Source organism: Oncorhynchus keta, unplaced genomic scaffold (assembly GCF_023373465.1).
Source record: "Oncorhynchus keta strain PuntledgeMale-10-30-2019 unplaced genomic scaffold, Oket_V2 Un_contig_2935_pilon_pilon, whole genome shotgun sequence".
In the NCBI taxonomy this organism is placed as follows: domain Eukaryota; kingdom Metazoa; phylum Chordata; class Actinopteri; order Salmoniformes; family Salmonidae; genus Oncorhynchus; species Oncorhynchus keta.
The window spans coordinates 164,368-187,605 of record NW_026286506.1 but is presented as its reverse complement, the minus strand read 5'-3'; the positions used below and the strand labels follow the sequence as shown (position 1 = coordinate 187,605).

Sequence of the window (23,238 nt, the reverse complement as noted above, 5' to 3'; positions counted from 1 at the left end):
TGTATCAGGTCTGACGGTGGGTTGTATCAGGTCTGACGGTGGGTTTGTATCAGGTCTGACGGTGGGTTGTATCAGGTCTGACGGTGGTGGGTTGTATCAGGTCTGATGGTGGGTTGTATCAGGTCTGACGGTGGGTTGTATCAGGTCTGACGGTGGGTTGTATCAGGTCTGATGGTGGGTTGTATCAGGTCTGACGGTGGGTTGTATCAGGTCTGGTGTTGTATCAGGTCTGACGGTGGGTTGTATCAGGTCTGACGGTGGGTTGTATCAGGTCAGGTCTGATGGTGGGTTGTATCAGGTGGGTTGCAGGTCTGATGGTGGGTTGTATCAGGTCTGACGGTGGGTTGTATCAGGTCTGACGGTGGGTTGTATCAGGTCTGACGGTGGGTTGTATCAGGTCTGGTGGGTTGTATCAGGTCTGACGGTGGGTTGTAGCAGGTCTGATGGTGGGTTGTATCAGGTCTGACGGTGGTTGTATCAGTCTGATGGTGGGTTGTATCAGGTCTGACGGTGGGTTGTATCAGGTCTGATGGTGGGTTGTATCAGGTCTGACGGTGGGTTGTATCAGGTCTGACGGTGGGTTGTATCAGGTCTGACGGTGGGTTGTATCAGGTCTGACGGTGGGTTGTATCAGGTCTGACGGTGGGTTGTATCAGGTCTGACGGTGGGTTGTATCAGGTCTGATGGTGGGTTGTATCAGGTCTGACGGTGGGTTGTATCAGGTCTGGTGGGTTGTATCAGGTCTGATGGTGGGTTGTATCAGGTCTGACGGTGGGTTGTATCAGGTCTGACGGTGGGTTGTATCAGGTGGGTTGTATCAGGTCTGATGGTGGGTTGTATCAGGTGGGTTGTATCAGGTCTGATGGTGGGTTGTATCAGGTCTGACGGTGGGTTGTATCAGGTCTGACGGTGGGTTGTATCAGGTCTGACGGTGGGTTGTATCAGGTCAGGTGGGTTGTATCAGGTCTGACGGTGGGTTGTATCAGGTCTGATGGTGGGTTGTATCAGGTCTGATGGTGGGTTGTATCAGGTCTGACGGTGGGTTGTATCAGGTCTGACGGTGGGTTGTATCAGGTCTGATGGTGGGTTGTATCAGGTCTGACGGTGGGTTGTATCAGGTCTGACGGTGGGTTGTATCAGGTCTGACGGTGGGTTGTATCAGGTCTGACGGTGGGTTGTATCAGGTCTGACGGTGGGTTGTATCAGGTCTGACGGTGGGTTGTATCAGGTCTGACGGTGGGTTGTATCAGGTCTGACGGTGGGTTGTATCAGGTCTGACGGTGGGTTGTATCAGGTCTGACGGTGGGTTGTATCAGGTCTGATGGTGGGTTGTATCAGGTCTGAGGTTGTATCAGGTCTGACGGTGGGTTGTATCAGGTCTGACGGTGGGTTGTATCAGGTCTGACGGTGGGTTGTATCAGGTCTGACGGTGGGTTGTATCAGGTCTGACGGTGGGTTGTATCAGGTCTGACGGTGGGTTGTATCAGGTCTGACGGTGGGTTGTATCAGGTCTGACGGTGGGTTGTATCAGGTCTGACGGTGGGTTGTATCAGGTCTGACGGTGGGTTGTAGGTCAGGTGGGTTGTATCAGGTCTGATTGGGTTGTATCAGGTCTGACTGGTGGGTTGTATCAGGTCTGATGGTGGGTTGTATCAGGTCTGACGGTGGGTTGTATCAGGTCTGACGGTGGGTTGTATCAGGTCTGACGGTGGGTTGTATCAGGTCTGACGGTGGGTTGTATCAGGTCTGGGTTGTATCAGGTCTGACGGTGGGTTGTATCAGGTCTGACGGTGGGTTGTATCAGGTCTGACGGTTGTATCAGGTCTGGGTGGGTTGTATCAGGTCTGATGGTGGGTTGTATCAGGTCTGACGGTGGGTTGTATCAGGTCTGACGGTGGGTTGTATCAGGTCTGATGGTGGGTTGTATCAGGTCTGATGGTGGGTTGTATCAGGTCTGACGGTGGGTTGTATCAGGTCTGACGGTGGGTTGTATCAGGTCTGATGGTGGGTTGTATCAGGTCTGACGGTGGGTTGTATCAGGTCTGACGGTGGGTTGTATCAGGTCTGATGGTGGGTTGTATCAGGTCTGACGGTGGGTTGTATCAGGTCTGACGGTGGGTTGTATCAGGTCTGACGGTGGGTTGTATCAGGTCTGATGGTGGGTTGTATCAGGTCTGACGGTGGGTTGTATCAGGTCTGACGGTGGGTTGTATCAGGTCTGAGGTCTGATGGGTTGTATCAGGTCTGACGGTGGGTTGTATCAGGTCTGATGTGGGTTGTATCAGGTCCGGTGGGTTGTATCAGGTCTGACGGTGGGTTGTATCAGGTGGGTTGTATCAGGTCTGACGGTGGGTTGTATCAGGTCTGACGGTGGGTTGTATCAGGTCTGACGGTGGGTTGTATCAGGTCTGACGGTGGGTTGTATCAGGTCTGGGTTGTATCAGGTCTGACGGTGGGTTGTATCAGGTCTGACGGTGGGTTGTATCAGGTCTGACGGTGGGTTGTATCAGGTCTGATGGTGGGTTGTATCAGGTCTGACGGTGGGTTGTATCAGGTCTGACGGTGGGTTGTATCAGGTCTGATGGTGGGTTGTATCAGGTCTGACGGTGGGTTGTATCAGGTCTGGTGGGTTGTATCAGGTCTGACGGTGGGTTGTATCAGGTCTGACGGTGGGTTGTTGTATCAGGTCTGACGGTGGGTTGTATCAGGTCTGACGGTGGGTTGTATCAGGTCTGACGGTGGGTTGTATCAGGTCTGATGGTGGGTTGTATCAGGTTGTATCAGGTCTGATGGTGGGTTGTATCAGGTCTGACGGTGGGTTGTATCAGGTCTGACGGTGGGTTGTATCAGGTCTGACGGTGGGTTGTATCAGGTCTGATGGTGGGTTGTATCAGGTCTGACGGTGGTTGTATCAGGTCTGACGGTGGGTTGTATCAGGTCTGACGGTGGGTTGTATCAGGTCTGATGGTGGGTTGTATCAGGTCTGAGGTGGGTTGTATCAGGTCTGACGGTGGGTTGTATCAGGTCTGATGGTGGGTTGTATCAGGTCTGACGGTGGGTTGTATCAGGTCTGACGGTGGGTTGTATCAGGTCTGACAGGTGGGTTGTATCAGGTCTGACGGTGGGTTGTATCAGGTCTGACGGTGGTTGTATCAGGTCTGACGGTGGGTTGTATCAGGTCTGATGGTGGGTTGTATCAGGTCTGACGGTGGGTTGTATCAGGTCTGACGGTGGGTTGTATCAGGTCTGACGGTGGGTTGTATCAGGTCTGACGGTGGGTTGTATCAGGTCTGATGGTGGGTTGTATCAGGTCTGACGGTGGGTTGTATCAGGTCTGACGGTGGGTTGTATCAGGTCTGATGGGTTGTATCAGGTCTGATGGTGGGTTGTATCAGGTCTGATGGTGGGTTGTATCAGGTCTGACGGTGGGTTGTATCAGGTCTGATGGTGGGTTGTATCAGGTCTGACGGTGGGTTGTATCAGGTCTGATGGTGGGTTGTATCAGGTCTGACGGTGGGTTGTATCAGGTCTGACGGTGGGTTGTATCAGGTCTGACGGTGGGTTGTATCAGGTCTGACGGTGGGTTGTATCAGGTCTGATGGTGGGTTGTATCAGGTCTGATGGTGGGTTGTATCAGGTCTGACGGTGGGTTGTATCAGGTCTGATGGTGGGTTGTATCAGGTCTGACGGTGGGTTGTATCAGGTCTGATGGTGGGTTGTATCAGGTGGGTTGTATCAGGTCTGACGGTGGGTTGTATCAGGTCTGACGGTGGGTTGTATCAGGTCTGATGGTGGGTTGTATCAGGTCTGACGGTGGGTTGTATCAGGTCTGATGGTGGGTTGTATCAGGTCTGATGGTGGGTTGTATCAGGTCTGACGGTGGGTTGTATCAGGTCTGACGGTGGGTTGTATCAGGTCTGATGGTGGGTTGTATCAGGTCTGACGGTGGGTTGTATCAGGTCTGATGGTGGGTTGTATCAGGTCTGATGGTGGGTTGTATCAGGTCTGATGGTGGGTTGTATCAGGTCTGAGGTGGGTTGTATCAGGTCTGACGGTGGGTTGTATCAGGTCTGACGGTGGGTTGTATCAGGTCTGACGGTGGGTTGTATCAGGTCTGATCAGGTGGGTTGTATCAGGTCTGACGGTGGGTTGTATCAGGTCTGACGGTGGGTTGTATCAGGTCAGGTCTGATGGTGGGTTGTATCAGGTCTGATGGTGGGTTGTATCAGGTCTGACGGTGGGTTGTATCAGGTCTGACGGTGGGTTGTATCAGGTCTGACGGTGGGTTGTATCAGGTCTGATGGTGGGTTGTATCAGGTCTGACGGTGGGTTGTATCAGGTCTGACGGTGGGTTGTATCAGGTCTGACGGTGGGTTGTATCAGGTCTGATGGTGGGTTGTATCAGGTCTGATGGTGGGTTGTATCAGGTCTGACGGTGGGTTGTATCAGGTCTGATGGTGGGTTGTATCAGGTCTGACGGTGGGTTGTATCAGGTCTGACGGTGGGTTGTATCAGGTCTGACGGTGGGTTGTATCAGGTCTGATGGTGGGTTGTATCAGGTCTGACGGTGGGTTGTATCAGGTCTGATGGTGGGTTGTATCAGGTCTGATGGTGGGTTGTATCAGGTCTGACGGTGGGTTGTATCAGGTCTGACGGTGGGTTGTATCAGGTCTGACGGTGGGTTGTATCAGGTCTGACGGTGGGTTGTATCAGGTCTGATGGTGGGTTGTATCAGGTCTGACGGTGGGTTGTATCAGGTCTGACGGTGGGTTGTAGTATCAGGTCTGACGGTGGGTTGTATCAGGTCTGACGGTGGGTTGTATCAGGTCTGATGGTGGGTTGTATCAGGTCTGACGGTGGGTTGTATCAGGTCTGACGGTGGGTTGTATCAGGTCTGACGTGGGTTGTATCAGGTCTGATGGTGGGTTGTATCAGGTCTGATCAGGTCTGGGTTTGTATCAGGTCTGACGGTGGGTTGTATCAGGTCTGACGGTGGGTTGTATCAGGTCTGATGGTGGGTTGTATCAGGTCTGGCGGTCAGGTCTGACGGTGGGTTGTATCAGGTCTGACGGTGGGTTGTATCAGGTCTGACGGTGGGTTGTATCAGGTCTGACGGTGGGTTGTATCAGGTCTGATGGTGGGTTGTATCAGGTCTGACGGTGGGTTGTATCAGGTCTGACGGTGGGTTGTATCAGGTCTGATGGTGGGTTGTATCAGGTCTGACGGTGGGTTGTATCAGGTCTGATGGTGGGTTGTATCAGGTCTGACGGTGGGTTGTATCAGGTCTGATGGTGGGTTGTATCAGGTCTGACGGTGGGTTGTATCAGGTCTGACGGTGGGTTGTATCAGGTCTGATGGTGGGTTGTATCAGGTCTGATGGTGGGTTGTATCAGGTCTGATGGTGGGTTGTATCAGGTCTGACGGTGGGTTGTATCAGGTCTGACGGTGGGTTGTATCAGGTCTGATGGTGGGTTGTATCAGGTCTGACGGTGGGTTGTATCAGGTCTGACGGTGGGTTGTATCAGGTCTGATGGTGGGTTGTATCAGGTCTGATGGTGGGTTGTATCAGGTCTGACGGTGGGTTGTATCAGGTCTGACGGTGGGTTGTATCAGGTCTGACGGTGGGTTGTATCAGGTCTGACGGTGGGTTGTATCAGGTCTGATGGTGGGTTGTATCAGGTCTGGGTTGTATCAGGTCTGATGGTGGGTTGTATCAGGTCTGACGGTGGGTTGTATCAGGTCTGACGGTGGGTTGTATCAGGTCTGATGGTGGGTTGTATCAGGTCTGATGGTGGGTTGTATCAGGTCTGACGGTGGGTTGTATCAGGTCTGACGGTGGGTTGTATCAGGTCTGATGGTGGGTTGTATCAGGTCTGACGGTGGGTTGTATCAGGTCTGACGGTGGGTTGTATCAGGTCTGACGGTGGGTTGTATCAGGTCTGACGGTGGGTTGTATCAGGTCTGACGGTGGGTTGTATCAGGTCTGACGGTGGGTTGTATCAGGTCTGACGGTGGGTTGTATCAGGTCTGACGGTGGGTTGTATCAGGTCTGATGGTGGGTTGTATCAGGTCTGATGGTGGGTTGTATCAGGTCTGACGGTGGGTTGTATCAGGTCTGACGGTGGGTTGTATCAGGTCTGACGGTGGGTTGTATCAGGTCTGATGGTGGGTTGTATCAGGTCTGACGGTGGGTTGTATCAGGTCTGAGGTGGGTTGTATCAGGTCTGACGGTGGGTTGTATCAGGTCTGATGGTGGGTTGTATCAGGTCTGACGGTGGGTTGTATCAGGTCTGATGGTGGGTTGTATCAGGTCTGACGGTGGGTTGTATCAGGTCTGACGGTGGGTTGTATCAGGTCTGACGGTGGGTTGTATCAGGTCTGACGGTGGGTTGTATCAGGTCTGACGGTGGGTTGTATCAGGTCTGACGTGGGTTGTATCAGGTCTGACGGTGGGTTGTATCAGGTCTGGTCTTGATCAGGTGGGTTGTATCAAGTCTGATGGTGGGTTGTATCAGGTCTTGATCAGGTCTAATGGTGGGTTGTATCAGGTCTGACGGTGGGTTGTATCAGGTCTGACGGTGGGTTGTATCAGGTCTGACGGTGGGTTGTATCAGGTCTGACGGTGGGTTGTATCAGGTCTGACGGTGGGTTGTATCAGGTCTGATGGTGGGTTGTATCAGGTCTGACGGTGGGTTGTATCAGGTCTGACGGTGGGTTGTATCAGGTCTGATGGTGGGTTGTATCAGGTCTGACGGTGGGTTGTATCAGGTCTGATGGTGGGTTGTATCAGGTCGGTCTGGGTTTTGTATCAGGTGGGTTGTATCAGGTCTGATGGTGGGTTGTATCAGGTCTGACGGTGGGTTGTATCAGGTCTGACGGTGGGTTGTATCAGGTCTGACGGTGGGTTGTATCAGGTCTGATGGTGGGTTGTATCAGGTCTGACGGTGGGTTGTATCAGGTCTGACGGTGGGTTGTATCAGGTCTGACGGTGGGTTGTATCAGGTGGGTTGTATCAGGTCTGACGGTGGGTTGTATCAGGTCTGGCTGTGGGTTGTATCAGGTCTGATGGTGGGTTGTATCAGGTCTGACGGTGGGTTGTATCAGGTCTGACGGTGGGTTGTATCAGGTCTGACGGTGGGTTGTATCAGGTCTGACGGTGGGTTGTATCAGGTCTGATGGTGGGTTGTATCAGGTCTGACGGTGGGTTGTATCAGGTCTGACGGTGGGTTGTATCAGGTCTGATGGTGGGTTGTATCAGGTCTGACGGTGGGTTGTATCAGGTCTGACGGTGGGTGGGTTGTATCAGGTCTGACGGTGGGTTGTATCAGGTCTGATGGTGGGTTGTATCAGGTCTGACGGTGGGTTGTATCAGGTCTGATGGTGGGTTGTATCAGGTCTGACGGTGGGTTGTATCAGGTCTGATGGTGGGTTGTATCAGGTCTGGGTTGTATCAGGTCTGACGGTGGGTTGTATCAGGTCTGACGGTGGGTTGTATCAGGTCTGACGGTGGGTTGTATCAGGTCTGATGGTGGGTTGTATCAGGTCTGACGGTGGGTTGTATCAGGTCTGACGGTGGGTTGTATCAGGTCTGAGGTGGGTTGTATCAGGTCTGATGGTGGGTTGTATCAGGTCTGATGGTGGGTTGTATCAGGTCTGACGGTGGGTTGTATCAGGTCTGACGGTGGGTTGTATCAGGTCTGATGGTGGGTTGTATCAGGTCTGATGGTGGGTTGTATCAGGTCTGACGGTGGGTTGTATCAGGTCTGACGGTGGGTTGTATCAGGTCTGACGGTGGGTTGTATCAGGTCTGATGGTGGGTTGTATCAGGTCTGACGGTGGGTTGTATCAGGTCTGACGGTGGGTTGTATCAGGTCTGACGGTGGGTTGTATCAGGTCTGACGGTGGGTTGTATCAGGTCTGACGGTGGGTTGTATCAGGTCTGACGGTGGGTTGTATCAGGTCTGATGGTGGGTTGTATCAGGTCTGACGGTGGGTTGTATCAGGTCTGACGGTGGGTTGTATCAGGTCTGATGGTGGGTTGTATCAGGTCTGACGGTGGGTTGTATCAGGTCTGACGGTGGGTTGTATCAGGTCTGACGGTGGGTTGTATCAGGTCTGACGGTGGGTTGTATCTGAGGTGGGTTGTATCAGGTCTGACGGTGGGTTGTATCAGGTCTGACGGTGGTTGTATCAGGTCTGACGGTGGGTTGTATCAGGTGGGTTGTATCAGGTCTGATGGTGGGTTGTATCAGGTCTGACGGTGGGTTGTATCAGGTCTGACGGTGGGTTGTATCAGGTCTGACGGTGGGTTGTATCAGGTCTGACGGTGGGTTGTATCAGGTCTGACGGTGGGTTGTATCAGGTCTGATGGTGGGTTGTATCAGGTCTGACGGTGGGTTGTATATCAGGTCTGACGGTGGGTTGTATCAGGTCTGACGGTGGGTTGTATCAGGTCTGACGGTGGGTTGTATCAGGTCTGACGGTGGGTTGTATCAGGTGGGTTGTATCAGGTCTGATGGTGGGTTGTATGGTTGTATCAGGTCTGATGGTGGGTTGTATCAGGTCTGACGGTGGGTTGTATCAGGTCTGACGGTGGGTTGTATCAGGTCTGATGTGGGTTGTATCAGGTCTGACGGTGGGTTGTATCAGGTCTGACGGTGGGTTGTATCAGGTCTGACGGTGGGTTGTATCAGGTCTGACGGTGGGTTGTATCAGGTCTGATGGTGGGTTGTATCAGGTCTGACGGGTTGTATCAGGTCTGACGGTGGGTTGTATCAGGTCTGATGGTGGGTTGTATCAGGTCTGACGGTGGGTTGTATCAGGTCTGACGGTGGGTTGTATCAGGTGGGTTGTATCAGGTCTGACGGTGGGTTGTATCAGGTCTGACGGTGGGTTGTATCAGGTCTGACGGTGGGTTGTATCAGGTCTGACGGTGGGTTGTATCAGGTCTGACGGTGGGTTGTATCAGGTCTGACGGTGGGTTGTATCAGGTCTGACGGTGGGTTGTATCAGGTCTGACGGTGGGTTGTATCAGGTCTGACGGTGGGTTGTATCAGGTCTGACGGTGGGTTGTATCAGGTCTGACGGTGGGTTGTATCAGGTCTGACGGTGGGTTGTATCAGGTCTGACGGTGGGTTGTATCAGGTCTGACGGTGGGTTGTATCAGGTCTGATGGTGGGTTGTATCTGAGGTGGGTTGTATCAGGTCTGACGGTGGGTTGTATCAGGTCTGACGGTGGGTTGTATCAGGTCTGACGGTGGGTTGTATCAGGTCTGACGGTGGGTTGTATCAGGTCTGACGGTGGGTTGTATCAGGTCTGACGGTGGGTTGTATCAGGTCTGACGGTGGGTTGTATCAGGTCTGACGGTGGGTTGTATCAGGTCTGACGGTGGGTTGTATCAGGTCTGACGGTGGGTTGTATCAGGTCTGACGGTGGGTTGTATCAGGTGGGTTGTATCAGGTCTGACGGTGGGTTGTATCAGGTCTGACTGTGGGTTGTATCAGGTCTGAATGGTGGGTTGTATCAGGTCTGACGGTGGGTTGTATCAGGTCTGACGGTGGGTTGTATCAGGTCTGACGGTGGGTTGTATCAGGTCTGACGGTGGGTTGTATCAGGTGGGTTGTATCAGGTCTGACGGTGGGTTGTATCAGGTGGGTCGTATCAAGTCTGACGGTGGGTTGTATCAGGTGGGTTGTATCAGGTCTGATGGTGGGTTGTATCAGGTCTGACGGTGGGTTGTATCAGGTCTGACGGTGGGTTGTATCAGGTCTGACGGTGGGTTGTATCAGGTCTGACGGTGGGTTGTATCAGGTCTGACGGTGGGTTGTATCAGGTCTGACGGTGGGTTGTATCAGGTCTGACGGTGGGTTGTATCAGGTCTGATGGTGGGTTGTATCAGGTCTGACGGTGGGTTGTATCAGGTCTGACGGTGGGTTGTATCAGGTCTGATGGTGGGTTTGTATCAGGTCTGACGGTGGGTTGTATCAGGTCTGACGGTGGGTTGTATCAGGTCTGACGGTGGGTTGTATCAGGTCTGACGGTGGGTTGTATCAGGTCTGACGGTGGGTTGTATCAGGTCTGACGGTGGGTTGTATCAGGTCTGACGGTGGGTTGTATCAGGTCTGACGGTGGGTTGTATCAGGTGGGTATCAGTCTGACGGTGGGTTGTATCAGGTCTGGGTTGGTATCAGGTCTGACGGTGGGTTGTATCAGGTCTGACGGTGGGTTGTATCAGGTCTGACGGTGGGTTGTATCGGGTCTGACGGTGGGTTGTATCAGGTCTGATGGTGGGTTGTATCAGGTCTGGGTGGGTTGTATCAGGTCTGACGGTGGGTTGTATCAGGTCTGACGGTGGGTTGTATCAGGTCTGATGGTGGGTTGTATCAGGTCTGACGGTGGGTTGTATCAGGTCTGACGGTGGGTTGTATCAGGTCTGATGGTGGGTTGTATCAGGTCTGACGGTGGGTTGTATCAGGTCTGACGGTGGGTTGTATCAGGTCTGACGGTGGGTTGTATCAGGTCTGACGGTGGGTTGTATCAGGTCTGACGGTGGGTTGTATCAGGTCTGATGGTGGGTTGTATCAGGTCTGACTGTGGGTTGTATCAGGTCTGACGGTGGGTTGTATCAGGTCTGACGGTGGGTTGTATCAGGTCTGATGGTGGGTTGTATCAGGTCTGACTGTGGTTGTATCAGGTCTGACGGTGGGTTGTATCAGGTCTGACGGTGGGTTGTATCAGGTCTGACGGTGGGTTGTATCAGGTGGGTTGTATCAGGTCTGACGGTGGGTTGTATCAGGTCTGACGGTGGGTTGTATCAGGTCTGTTGTATCAGGTCTGATGGTGGGTTGTATCAGGTCTGACGGTGGGTTGTATCAGGTCTGACGGTGGGTTGTATCAGGTCTGACGGTGGGTTGTATCAGGTCTGACGGTGGGTTGTATCAGGTCTGACGGTGGGTTGTATCAGGTCTGACGGTGGGTTGTATCAGGTCTGACGGTGGGTTGTATCAGGTCTGACGGTGGGTTGTATCAGGTGGGTTGTATCAGGTCTGACGGTGGGTTGTATCAGGTCTGATGGTGGGTTGTATCAGGTCTGATGGTGGGTTGTGTCTGACGGTGGGTTGTATCAGGTGGGTTGTATCAGGTCTGATGGTGGGTTGTATCAGGTCTGACGGTGGGTTGTATCAGGTCTGACGGTGGGTTGTATCAGGTCTGACGGTGGGTTGTATCAGGTCTGACGGTGGGTTGTATCAGGTCTGACGGTGGGTTGTATCAGGTCTGACGGTGGGTTGTATCAGGTCTGATGGTGGGTTGTATCAGGTCTGACGGTGGGTTGTATCAGGTCTGACGGTGGGTTGTAGCAGGTTGTATCAGGTCTGACGGTGGGTTGTATCAGGTCTGATCAGGTGGGTTGTATCAGGTCTGACGGTGGGTTGTATCAGGTCTGACGGTGGGTTGTATCAGGTCTGACGGTGGGTTGTATCAGGTCTGATGGTGGGTTGTATCAGGTCTGACGGTGGGTTGTATCAGGTCTGATGGTGGGTTGTATCAGGTCTGACGGTGGGTTGTATCAGGTCTGACGGTGGGTTGTATCAGGTCTGACGGTGGGTTGTATCAGGTCTGACGGTGGGTTGTATCAGGTGGGTTGTATCAGGTCTGACGGTGGGTTGTATCAGGTCTGACGGTGGGTTGTATCAGGTCTGACGGTGGGTTGTATCAGGTCTGACGGTGGGTTGTATCAGGTCTGACGGTGGGTTGTATCAGGTCTGACGGTGGGTTGTATCAGGTCTGACGGTGGGTTGTATCAGGTCTGACGGTGGGTTGTATCAGGTGTATCAGGTCTGACGGTGGGTTGTATCAGGTCTGACGGTGGGTTGTATCAGGTCTGACGGTGGGTTGTATCAGGTCTGGGTGGGTTGTATCAGGTCTGACGGTGGGTTGTATCAGGTCTGACGGTGGGTTGTATCAGGTCTGATGGGTTGTATCAGGTCTGACGGTGGGTTGTATCAGGTCTGACGGTGGGTTGTATCAGGTCTGACGGTGGGTTGTATCAGGTCTGACGGTGGGTTGTATCAGGTCTGACGGTGGGTTGTATCAGGTCTGACGGTGGGTTGTATCAGGTCTGACGGTGGGTTGTATCAGGTCTGACGGTGGGTTGTATCAGGTCTGACGGTGGGTTGTATCAGGTCTGACGGTGGGTTGTATCAGGTCTGGGTATCAGGTCTGACGGTGGGTTGTATCAGGTCTGACGGTGGGTTGTATCAGGTCTGATGGTGGGTTGTATCAGGTCTGACGGTGGGTTGTATCAGGTCTGACGGTGGGTTGTATCAGGTCTGACGGTGGGTTGTATCAGGTCTGACGGTGGGTTGTATCAGGTCTGGGTGGGTTGTATCAGGTCTGACGGTGGGTTGTATCAGGTCTGACGGTGGGTTGTATCAGGTTGTATCAGGTCTGATGGTGGGTTGTATCAGGTCTGACGGTGGGTTGTATCAGGTCTGACGGTGGGTTGTATCAGGTCTGACGGTGGGTTGTATCAGGTCTGACGGTGGGTTGTATCAGGTCTGACGGTGGGTTGTATCAGGTCTGACGGTGGGTTGTATCAGGTCTGATGGTGGGTTGTATCAGGTCTGACGGTGGGTTGTATCAGGTCTGACGGTGGGTTGTATCAGGTCTGACGGTGGGTTGTATCAGGTCTGACGGTGGGTTGTATCAGGTCTGACGGTGGGTTGTATCAGGTCTGACGGTGGGTTGTATCAGGTCTGACGGTGGGTTGTATCAGGTCTGACGGTGGGTTGTATCAGGTCTGATGGTGGGTTGTATCAGGTCTGACGGTGGGTTGTATCAGGTCTGACGGTGGGTTGTATCAGGTCTGATGTGGGTTGTATCAGGTCTGACGGTGGGTTGTATCAGGTCTGATGGTGGGTTGTATCAGGTCTGACGGTGGGTTGTATCAGGTCTGACGGTGGGTTGTATCAGGTCTGACGGTGGTTGTATCAGGTCTGACGGTGGGTTGTATCAGGTCTGGGTTGTATCAGGTCTGATGTGGGTTGTATCAGGTCTGATGGTGGGTTGTATCAGGTTGTATCAGGTCTGGGTGGGTTGTATCAGGTCTGATGGTGGGTTGTATCAGGTCTGACGGTGGGTTGTATCAGGTCTGACGGTGGGTTGTATCAGGTCTGACGGTGGGTTGTATCAGGTCTGACGGTGGGTTGTATCAGGTCTGACGGTGGGTTGTATCAGGTCTGACGGTGGGTTGTATCAGGTCTGACGGTGGGTTGTATCAGGTCTGACGGTGGGTTGTATCAGGTCTGATGGTGGGTTGGGTTGTATCAGGTCTGACGGTGGGTTGTATCAGGTCTGACGGTGGGTTGTATCAGGTCTGACGGTGGGTTGTATCAGGTCTGACGGTGGGTTGTATCAGGTCTGATGGTGGGTTGATGGTGGGTTGTATCAGGTCTGACGGTGGGTTGTATCAGGTCTGACGGTGGGTTGTATCAGGTCTGACGGTGGGTTGTATCAGGTCTGACGGTGGGTTGTTGGTGGGTTGTATCAGGTCTGACGGTGGGTTGTATCAGGTCTGACGGTGGGTTGTATCAGGTCTGACGGTGGGTTGTATCAGGTCTGACGGTGGGTTGTATCAGGTCTGACGGTGGGTTGTATCAGGTCTGACGGTGGGTTGATGGTGGGTTGTATCAGGTCTGACGGTGGGTTGTATCAGGTATGACGGTGGGTTGTATCAGGTCTGATGGTGGGTTGTATCAGGTCTGATGGTGGGTTGTATCAGGTCTGGGTTGTATCAGGTCTGACGGTGGATTGTATCAGGTCTGACGGTGGGTTGTATGAGATCTGATGGTGGGTTGTATCAGGTCTGACTGTGGGTTGTATAAGGTCTGATGGTGGGTTGTATCAGGTCTGACGGTTGTATCAGGTCTGATGGTGGGTTGTATCAGGTCTGATCGGTCTGGGTGGGTTGTATCAGGTCTGACGGTGGGTTGTATCAGGTCTGACGGTGGGTTGTATCAGGTCTGACGGTGGGTTGTATCAGGTCTGATGGTGGGTTGTATCAGGTTGGGTTGTATCAGGTCTGACGGTGGGTTGTATCAGGTCTGACGGTGGGTTGTATCAGGTCTGGGTGGTTGTATCAGGTCTGACGGTGGGTTGTATCAGGTCTGACGGTGGGTTGTATCAGGTCTGACGGTGGGTTGTATCAGGTCTGACGGTGGGTTGTATCAGGTCTGACGGTGGGTTGTATCAGGTCTGACGGTGGGTTGTATCAGGTCTGACGGTGGGTTGTATCAGGTCTGACGGTGGGTTGTATCAGGTCTGACGGTGGGTTGTATCAGGTCTGACGGTGGGTTGTATCAGGTCTGATGGTGGGTTGTATCAGGTTGTATCAGGTCTGACGGTGGGTTGTATCAGGTCTGACGGTGGGTTGTATCAGGTCTGACGGTGGGTTGTATCAGGTCTGACGGTGGGTTGTATCAGGTCTGACGGTGGGTTGTATCAGGTCTGATGGTGGGTTGTATCAGGTGGGTTGTATCAGGTCTGACGGTGGGTTGTATCAGGTCTGACGGTGGGTTGTATCAGGTCTGACGGTGGGTTGTATCAGGTCTGACGGTGGGTTGTATCAGGTCTGACGGTGGGTTGTATCAGGTCTGACGGTGGGTTGTATCAGGTCTGACGGTGGGTTGTATCAGGTCTGATGGTGGGTTGTATCAGGTCTGACGGTGGGTTGTATCAGGTCTGACGGTGGGTTGTATCAGGTCTGACGGTGGGTTGTATCTGGTGGGTTGTATCAGGTCTGACGGTGGGTTGTATCAGGTCTGATGGGTGGGTTGTATCAGGTCTGACGGTGGGTTGTATCAGGTCTGACGGTGGGTTGTATCAGGTCTGATGGTGGGTTGTATCAGGTCTGACGGTGGGTTGTATCAGGTCTGACGGTGGGTTGTATCAGGTCTGACGGTGGGTTGTATCAGGTCTGATGGTGGGTTGTATCAGGTCTGACGGTGGGTTGTATCAGGTGGGTTGTATCAAGTCTGACGGTGGGTTGTATCAGGTGGGTTGTATCAGGTCTGATGGTGGGTTGTATCAGGTCTGACGGTGGGTTGTATCAGGTCTGACGGTGGGTTGTATCAGGTCTGACGGTGGGTTGTATCAGGTCTGACGGTGGGTTGTATCAGGTCTGACGGTGGGTTGTATCAGGTCTGACGGTGGGTTGTATCAGGTCTGACGGTGGGTTGTATCAGGTCTGACGGTGGGTTGTATCAGGTCTGACGGTGGGTTGTATCAGGTCTGATGGTGGGTTGTATCAGGTCTGACGGTGGGTTGTATCAGGTCTGACGGTGGGTTGTATCAGGTCTGACGGTGGGTTGTATCAGGTCTGACGGTGGGTTGTATATCAGGTCTGACGGTGGGTTGTATCAGGTCTGACGGTGGGTTGTATCAGGTCTGGTCGTTGTATCAGGTCTGACGGTGGGTTGTATCAGGTGGGTTGTATCAGGTCTGATGGTGGGTTGTATCAGGTCTGACGGTGGGTTGTATCAGGTCTGACGGTGGGTTGTATCAGGTCTGACGGTGGGTTGTATCAGGTCTGACGGTGGGTTGTATCAGGTCTGATGGTGGGTTGTATCAGGTCTGACGGTGGGTTGTATCAGGTCTGACGGTGGGTTGTATCAGGTCTGATGGTGGGTTGTATCAGGTCTGACGGTGGGTTGTATCAGGTCTGACGGTGGGTTGTATCAGGTCTGACGGTGGGTTGTATCAGGTCTGACGGTGGGTTGTCAGGTCTGACGGTGGGTTGTATCAGGTCTGACGGTGGGTTGTATCAGGTCTGACGGTGGGTTGTATCAGGTCTGACGGTGGGTTGTATCAGGTCTGACGGTGGGTTGTATCAGGTCTGAGGTGGGTTGTATCAGGTCTGACGGTGGGTTGTATCAGGTCTGATGGTGGGTTGTATCAGGTCTGACGGTGGGTTGTATCAGGTCTGACGGTGGGTTGTATCAGGTCTGACGGTGGGTTGTATCAGGTCTGACGGTGGGTTGTATCAGGTCTGACGGTGGGTTGTATCAGGTCTGACGGTGGGTTGTATCAGGTCTGACGGTGGGTTGTATCAGGTCTGACGGTGGGTTGTATCAGGTCTGACGGTGGGTTGTATCAGGTCTGACGGTGGGTTGTATCAGGTGTATCAGGTCTGACGGTGGGTTGTATCAGGTCTGATGGTGGGTTGTATCAGGTCTGACGGTGGGTTGTATCAGGTCTGACGGTGGGTTGTATCAGGTCTGACGGTGGGTTGTATCAGGTCTGACGGTGGGTTGTATCAGGTCTGACGGTGGGTTGTATCAGGTCTGACGGTGGGTTGTATCAGGTCTGACGGTGGGTTGTATCAGGTCTGATGGTGGGTTGTATCAGGTCTGACGGTGGGTTGTATCAGGTCTGACGGTGGGTTGTATCAGGTCTGAGGTGGGTTGTATCAGGTCTGATGGTGGGTTGTATCAGGTCTGACGGTGGGTTGTATCAGGTCTGATGGTGGGTTGTATCAGGTCTGACGGTGGGTTGTATCAGGTCTGACGGTGGGTTGTATCAGGTCTGACGGTGGGTTGTATCAGGTCTGACGGTGGGTTGTATCAGGTCTGACGGTGGGTTGTATCAGGTCTGACGGTGGGTTGTATCAGGTCTGATGGTGGGTTGTATCAGGTCTGACGGTGGGTTGTATCAGGTCTGACGGTGGGTTGTATCAGGTCTGACGGTGGGTTGTATCAGGTCTGATCAGGTGGGTTGTATCAGGTCTGATGGTGGGTTGTATCAGGTGGGTGTATCAGGTGGGTTGTATCAGGTCTGATGGTGGGTTGTATCAGGTCTGACGGTGGGTTGTATCAGGTCTGATGGTGGGTTGTATCAGGTCTGACGGTGGGTTGTATCAGGTCTGACGGTGGGTTGTATCAGGTCTGACGGTGGGTTGTATCAGGTCTGACGGTGGGTTGTATCAGGTCTGACGGTGGGTTGTATCAGGTCTGACGGTGGGTTGTATCAGGTCTGACGGTGGGTTGTATCAGGTCTGACGGTGGGTTGTATCAGGTGGGTATCAGGTCTGACGGTGGGTTGTATCAGGTCTGACGGTGGGTTGTATCAGGTCTGACGGTGGGTTGTATCAGGTCTGACGGTGGGTTGTATCAGGTCTGACGGTGGGTTGTATCAGGTCTGACGGTGGGTTGTATCAGGTCTGATGGTGGGTTGTATCAGGTCTGACGGTGGGTTGTATCAGGTCTGACGGTGGGTTGTATCAGGTCTGACGGTGGGTTGTATCAGGTCTGACGGTGGGTTGTATCAGGTCTGACGGTGGGTTGTATCAGGTCTGACGGTGGGTTGTAGGGTGGGTTGTATCAGGTCTGATGGTGGGTTGTATCAGGTTGTATCAGGTCTGATGGTGGGTTGTATCAGGTCTGACGGTGGGTTGTATCAGGTCTGACGGTGGGTTGTATCAGGTCTGACGGTGGGTTGTATCAGGTCTGACGGTGGGTTGTATCAGGTCTGACGGTGGGTTGTATCAGGTCTGACGGTGGGTTGTATCAGGTCTGACGGTGGGTTGTATCAGGTCTGACGGTGGGTTGTATCAGGTCTGGGTCAGGTCTGACGGTGGGTTGTATCAGGTCTGACGGTGGGTTGTATCAGGTCTGACGGTGGGTTGTATCAGGTCTGACGGTGGGTTGTATCAGGTCTGATGGTGGGTTGTATCAGGTCTGACGGTGGGTTGTATCAGGTGGGTTGTATCAGGTCTGACGGTGGGTTGTATCAGGTCTGACGGTGGGTTGTATCAGGTCTGACGGTGGGTTGTATCAGGTCTGACGGTGGGTGTATCAGGTCTGACGGTGGGTTGTATCAGGTCTGACGGTGGGTTGTATCAGGTCTGACGGTGGGTTGTATCAGGTCTGACGGTGGGTTGTATCAGGTGGGTTGTATCAGGTCTGACGGTGGGTTGTATCAGGTCTGACGGTGGGTTGTATCAGGTCTGACGGTGGGTTGTATCAGGTCTGACGGTGGGTTGTATCAGGTCTGACGGTGGGTTGTATCAGGTCTGATGGTGGGTTGTATCAGGTGGGTTGTAGGTCTGACGGTGGGTTGTATCAGGTCTGACGGTGGGTTGTATCAGGTCTGATGGTGGGTTGTATCAGGTCTGACGGTGGGTTGTATCAGGTCTGACGGTTGTATCAGGTCTGACGGTGGGTTGTATCAGGTCTGACGGTGGGTTGTATCAGGTCTGGTGGGTTGTATCAGGTCTGACGGTGGGTTGTATCAGGTGGGTTGTATCAGGTCTGATGGTGGGTTGTATCAGGTCTGACGGTGGGTTGTATCAGGTCTGATGGTGGGTTGTATCAGGTCTGACGGTGGGTTGTATCAGGTCTGACGGTGGGTTGTATCAGGTCTGACGGTGGGTTGTATCAGGTCTGACGGTGGGTTGTATCAGGTGGGTTGTATCAGGTCTGACGGTGGGTTGTATCAGGTCTGACGGTGGGTTGTATCAGGTGGGTCGTATCAAGTCTGACGGTGGGTTGTATCAGGTGGGTTGTATCAGGTCTGATGGTGGGTTGTATCAGGTCTGATGGTGGGTTGTATCAGGTCTGACGGTGGGTTGTATCAGGTCTGACGGTGGGTTGTATCAGGTCTGACGGTGGGTTGTATCAGGTCTGACGGTGGGTTGTATCAGGTCTGACGGTGGGTTGTATCAGGTCTGACGGTGGGTTGTATCAGGTCTGACGGTGGGTTGTATCAGGGGTTGATGGTGGGTTGTAGGTCTGACGGTGGGTTGTATCAGGTCTGACGGTGGGTTGTATCAGGTCTGACGGTGGGTTGTATCAGGTCTGACGGTGGGTTGTATCAGGTCTGATGGTGGGTTGTATCAGGTCTGATGGTGGGTTGTATCAGGTCTGACGGTGGGTTGTATCAGGTCTGACGGTGGGTTGTATCAGGTCTGACGGTGGGTTGTATCAGGTCTGACGGTGGGTTGTATCAGGTCTGACGGTGGGTTGTATCAGGTCTGACGGTGGGTTGTATCAGGTCTGACGGTGGGTTGTATCAGGTCTGACGGTGGGTTGTATCAGGTCTGACGGTGGGTTGTATCAGGTCTGATGGTGGGTTGTATCAGGTCTGACGGTGGGTTGTATCAGGTCTGACGGTGGGTTGTATCAGGTGGGTTGTATCAGGTCTGACGGTGGGTTGTATCAGGTCTGACGGTGGATTGTATCAGGTCTGACGGTGGGTTGTATCAGGTCTGACGGTGGGTTGTATCAGGTCTGACGGTGGGTTGTATCAGGTCTGACGGTGGGTTGTATCAGGTCTGACGGTGGGTTGTATCAGGTCTGACGGTGGGTTGTATCAGGTCTGACGGTGGGTTGTATCAGGTCTGACGGTGGGTTGTATCAGGTCTGACGGTGGGTTGTATCAGGTCTGACGGTGGGTTGTATCAGGTCTGATGGTGGGTTGTATCAGGTCTGACGGTGGGTTGTATCAGGTCTGACGGTGGGTTGTATCAGGTCTGACGGTGGGTTGTATCAGGTCTGATGGTGGGTTGTATCAGGTCTGACGGTGGGTTGTATCAGGTCTGACGGTGGGTTGTATCAGGTCTGACGGTGGGTTGTATCAGGTCTGACGGTGGGTTGTATCAGGTCTGATGGTTGTATCAGGTCTGACGGTGGGTTGTATCAGGTCTGACGGTGGGTTGTATCAGGTCTGACGGTGGGTTGTATCAGGTCTGATGGTGGGTTGTATCAGGTCTGACGGTGGGTTGTATCAGGTCTGACGGTGGGTTGTATCAGGTCTGACGGTGGGTTGTATCAGGTCTGACGGTGGGTTGTATCAGGTCTGACGGTGGGTTGTATCAGGTCTGACGGTGGGTTGTATCAGGTCTGACGGTGGGTTGTATCAGGTCTGACGGTGGGTTGTATCAGGTCTGACGGTGGGTTGTATCAGGTCTGACGGTGGGTTGTATCAGGTCTGACGGTGGGTTGTATCAGGTCTGACGGTGGGTTGTATCAGGTCTGACGGTGGGTTGTATCAGGTCTGACGGTGGGTTGTATCAGGTCTGACGGTGGGTTGTATCAGGTCTGACGGTGGTGGGTCTGACGGTGGGTTGTATCAGGTCTGACGGTGGGTTGTATCAGGTCTGATGGGTTGTATCAGGTCTGACGGTGGGTTGTATCAGGTCTGACGGTGGGTTGTATCAGGTCTGACGGTGGGTTGTATCAGGTCTGACGGTGGGTTGTATCAGGTCTGACGGTGGGTTGTATCAGGTCTGAGGTGGGTTGTATCAGGTCTGACGGTGGGTTGTATCAGGTCTGATGGTGGGTTGTATCAGGTCTGATGGTGGGTTGTATCAGGTCTGACGGTGGGTTGTATCAGGTCTGACGGTGGGTTGTATCAGGTCTGACGGTGGGTTGTATCAGGTCTGACGGTGGGTTGTATCAGGTCTGACGGTGGGTTGTATCAGGTCTGACGGTGGGTTGTATCAGGTCTGACGGTGGGTTGTATCAGGTCTGGGGTGGGTTGTATCAGGTCTGACGGTGGGTTGTATCAGGTCTGACGGTGGGTTGTATCAGGTCTGACGGTGGGTTGTATCAGGTCTGACGGTGGGTTGTATCAGGGTCTGACGGTGGGTTGTATCAGGTCTGACGGTGGGTTGTATCAGGTCTGACGGTGGGTTGTATCAGGTGGGTTGTATCAGGTCTGACGGTGGGTTGTATCAGGTCTGACGGTGGGTTGTATCAGGTCTGATGGTCTGGGTGGGTTGTATCAGGTCTGACGGTGGGTTGTATCAGGTCTGACGGTGGGTTGTATCAGGTCTGATGGTGGGTTGTATCAGGTCTGACGGTGGGTTGTATCAGGTCTGACGGTGGGTTGTATCAGGTCTGACGGTGGGTTGTATCAGGTCTGACGGTGGGTTGTATCAGGTCTGATGGTGGGTTGTATCAGGTCTGACGGTGGGTTGTATCAGGTCTGACGGTGGGTTGTATCAGGTCTGACGGTGGGTTGTATCAGGTCTGATGGTGGGTTGTATCAGGTCTGACGGTGGGTTGTATCAGGTCTGACGGTGGGTTGTATCAGGTCTGGGTCTATCAGGTCTGACGGTGGGTTGTATCAGGTCTGACGGTGGGTTGTATCAGGTGGGTTGTATCAGGTCTGACGGTGGGTTGTATCAGGTCTGACGGTGGGTTGTATCAGGTCTGACGGTGGGTTGTATCAGGTCTGACGGTGGGTTGTATCAGGTCTGACGGTGGGTTGTATCAGGTCTGACGGTGGGTTGTATCAGGTGGGTTGTATCAGGTCTGATGGTGGGTTGTATCAGGTCTGACGGTGGGTTGTATCAGGTCTGACGGTGGGTTGTATCAGGTCTGACGGTGGGTTGTATCAGGTCTGACGGTGGGTTGTATCAGGTCTGACGGTGGGTTGTATCAGGTCTGACGGTGGGTTGTATCAGGTCTGACGGTGGGTTGTATCAGGTCTGACGGTGGGTTGTATCAGGTCTGATGGTGGGTTGTATCAGGTCTGACGGTGGGTTGTATCAGGTCTGACGGTGGGTTGTATCAGGTCTGACGGTGGGTTGTATCAGGTCTGACGGTGGGTTGTATCAGGTCTGACGGTCTGACGGTGGGTTGTATCAGGTCTGACGGTGGGTTGTATCAGGTCTGACGGTGGGTTGTATCAGGTGGGTGTATCAGGTCTGACGGTGGGTTGTATCAGGTCTGATGGTGGGTTGTATCAGGTCTGACGGTGGGTTGTATCAGGTCTGATGGGTGGGTTGTATCAGGTCTGACGGTGGGTTGTATCAGGTCTGACGGTGGGTTGTATCAGGTCTGACGGTGGGTTGTATCAGGTCTGATGGTGGGTTGTATCAGGTCTGACGGTGGGTTGTATCAGGTCTGACGGTGGGTTGTATCAGGTCTGACGGTGGGTTGTATCAGGTCTGACGGTGGGTTGTATCAGGTCTGACGGTGGGTTGTATCAGGTGGGTTGTATCAGGTCTGATGGTGGGTTGTATCAGGTCTGATGGTGGGTTGTATCAGGTCTGACGGTGGGTTGTATCAGGTCTGACGGTGGGTTGTATCAGGTCTGGTTGTATCTCTGACGGTGGGTTGTATCAGGTCTGGGTTGTATCAGGTCTGACGGTGGGTTGTATCAGGTCTGACGGTGGGTTGTATCAGGTCTGATGGTGGGTTGTATCAGGTCTGTCTGACGGTGGGTTGTATCAGGTCTGATGGTGGGTTGTATCAGGTCTGACGGTGGGTTGTATCAGGTCTGACGGTGGGTTGTATCAGGTCTGACGGTGGGTTGTATCAGGTCTGACGGTGGGTTGTATCAGGTCTCTGACGGTGGGTTGTATCAGGTCTGACGGTGGGTTGTATCAGGTCTGACGGTGGGTTGTATCAGGTCTGACGGTGGGTTGTATCAGGTCTGACGGTGGGTTGTATCAGGTCTGACGGTGGGTTGTATCAGGTCTGATGGTGGGTTGTATCAGGTCTGACGGGGGGTTGTATCAGGTCTGATGGTGGGTTGTATCAGGTCTGACGGTGGGTTGTATCAGGTCTGACGGTGGGTTGTATCAGGTCTGACGGTGGGTTGTATCAGGTCTGACGGTGGGTTGTATCAGGTCTGACGGTGGGTTGTATCAGGTCTGGGTTGTATCAGGTCTGACGGTGGGTTGTATCAGGTCTGACGGTGGGTTGTATCAGGTCTGACGGTGGGTTGTATCAGGTCTGACGGTGGGTTGTATCAGGTCTGACGGTGGGTTGTATCAGGTCTGACGGTGGGTTGTATCAGGTCTGACGGTGGGTTGTATCAGGTCTGACGGTGGGTTGTATCAGGTCTGACGGTGGGTTGTATCAGGTCTGACGGTGGGTTGTATCAGGTCTGACGGTGGGTTGTATCAGGTCTGACGGTGGGTTGTATCAGGTCTGACGGTGGGTTGTATCAGGTCTGATGGTGGGTTGTATCAGGTCTGACGGTGGGTTGTATCAGGTCTGACGGTGGGTTGTATCAGGTCTGACGGTGGGTTGTATCAGGTCTGACGGTGGGTTGTATGGTGGGTTGTATCAGGTCTGACGGTGGGTTGTATCAGGTCTGACGGTGGGTTGTATCAGGTCTGACGGTGGGTTGTATCAGGTCTGACGGTGGGTTGTATCAGGTCTGACGGTGGGTTGTATCAGGTCTGACGGTGGGTTGTATCAGGTCTGACGGTGGGTTGTATCAGGTCT

The 23,238-nt window shown here is 53.3% G+C and overlaps 1 long non-coding RNA gene across 1 annotated transcript in view; it reads left to right on the top strand.

Moving 5' to 3' along the window:
- Nucleotides 1-1,543: 1,543 nt before the first annotated feature.
- LOC127923336 (uncharacterized) overlaps nt 1,544-23,238 on the top strand; it is a 42,731-nt gene continuing 21,036 nt past the window's right edge. Inside the window, exon 1 of the long non-coding RNA XR_008114148.1 lies at nt 1,544-1,572. This is a non-coding gene — a long non-coding RNA (uncharacterized LOC127923336). The remainder of the gene's footprint in view (nt 1,573-23,238) is intronic.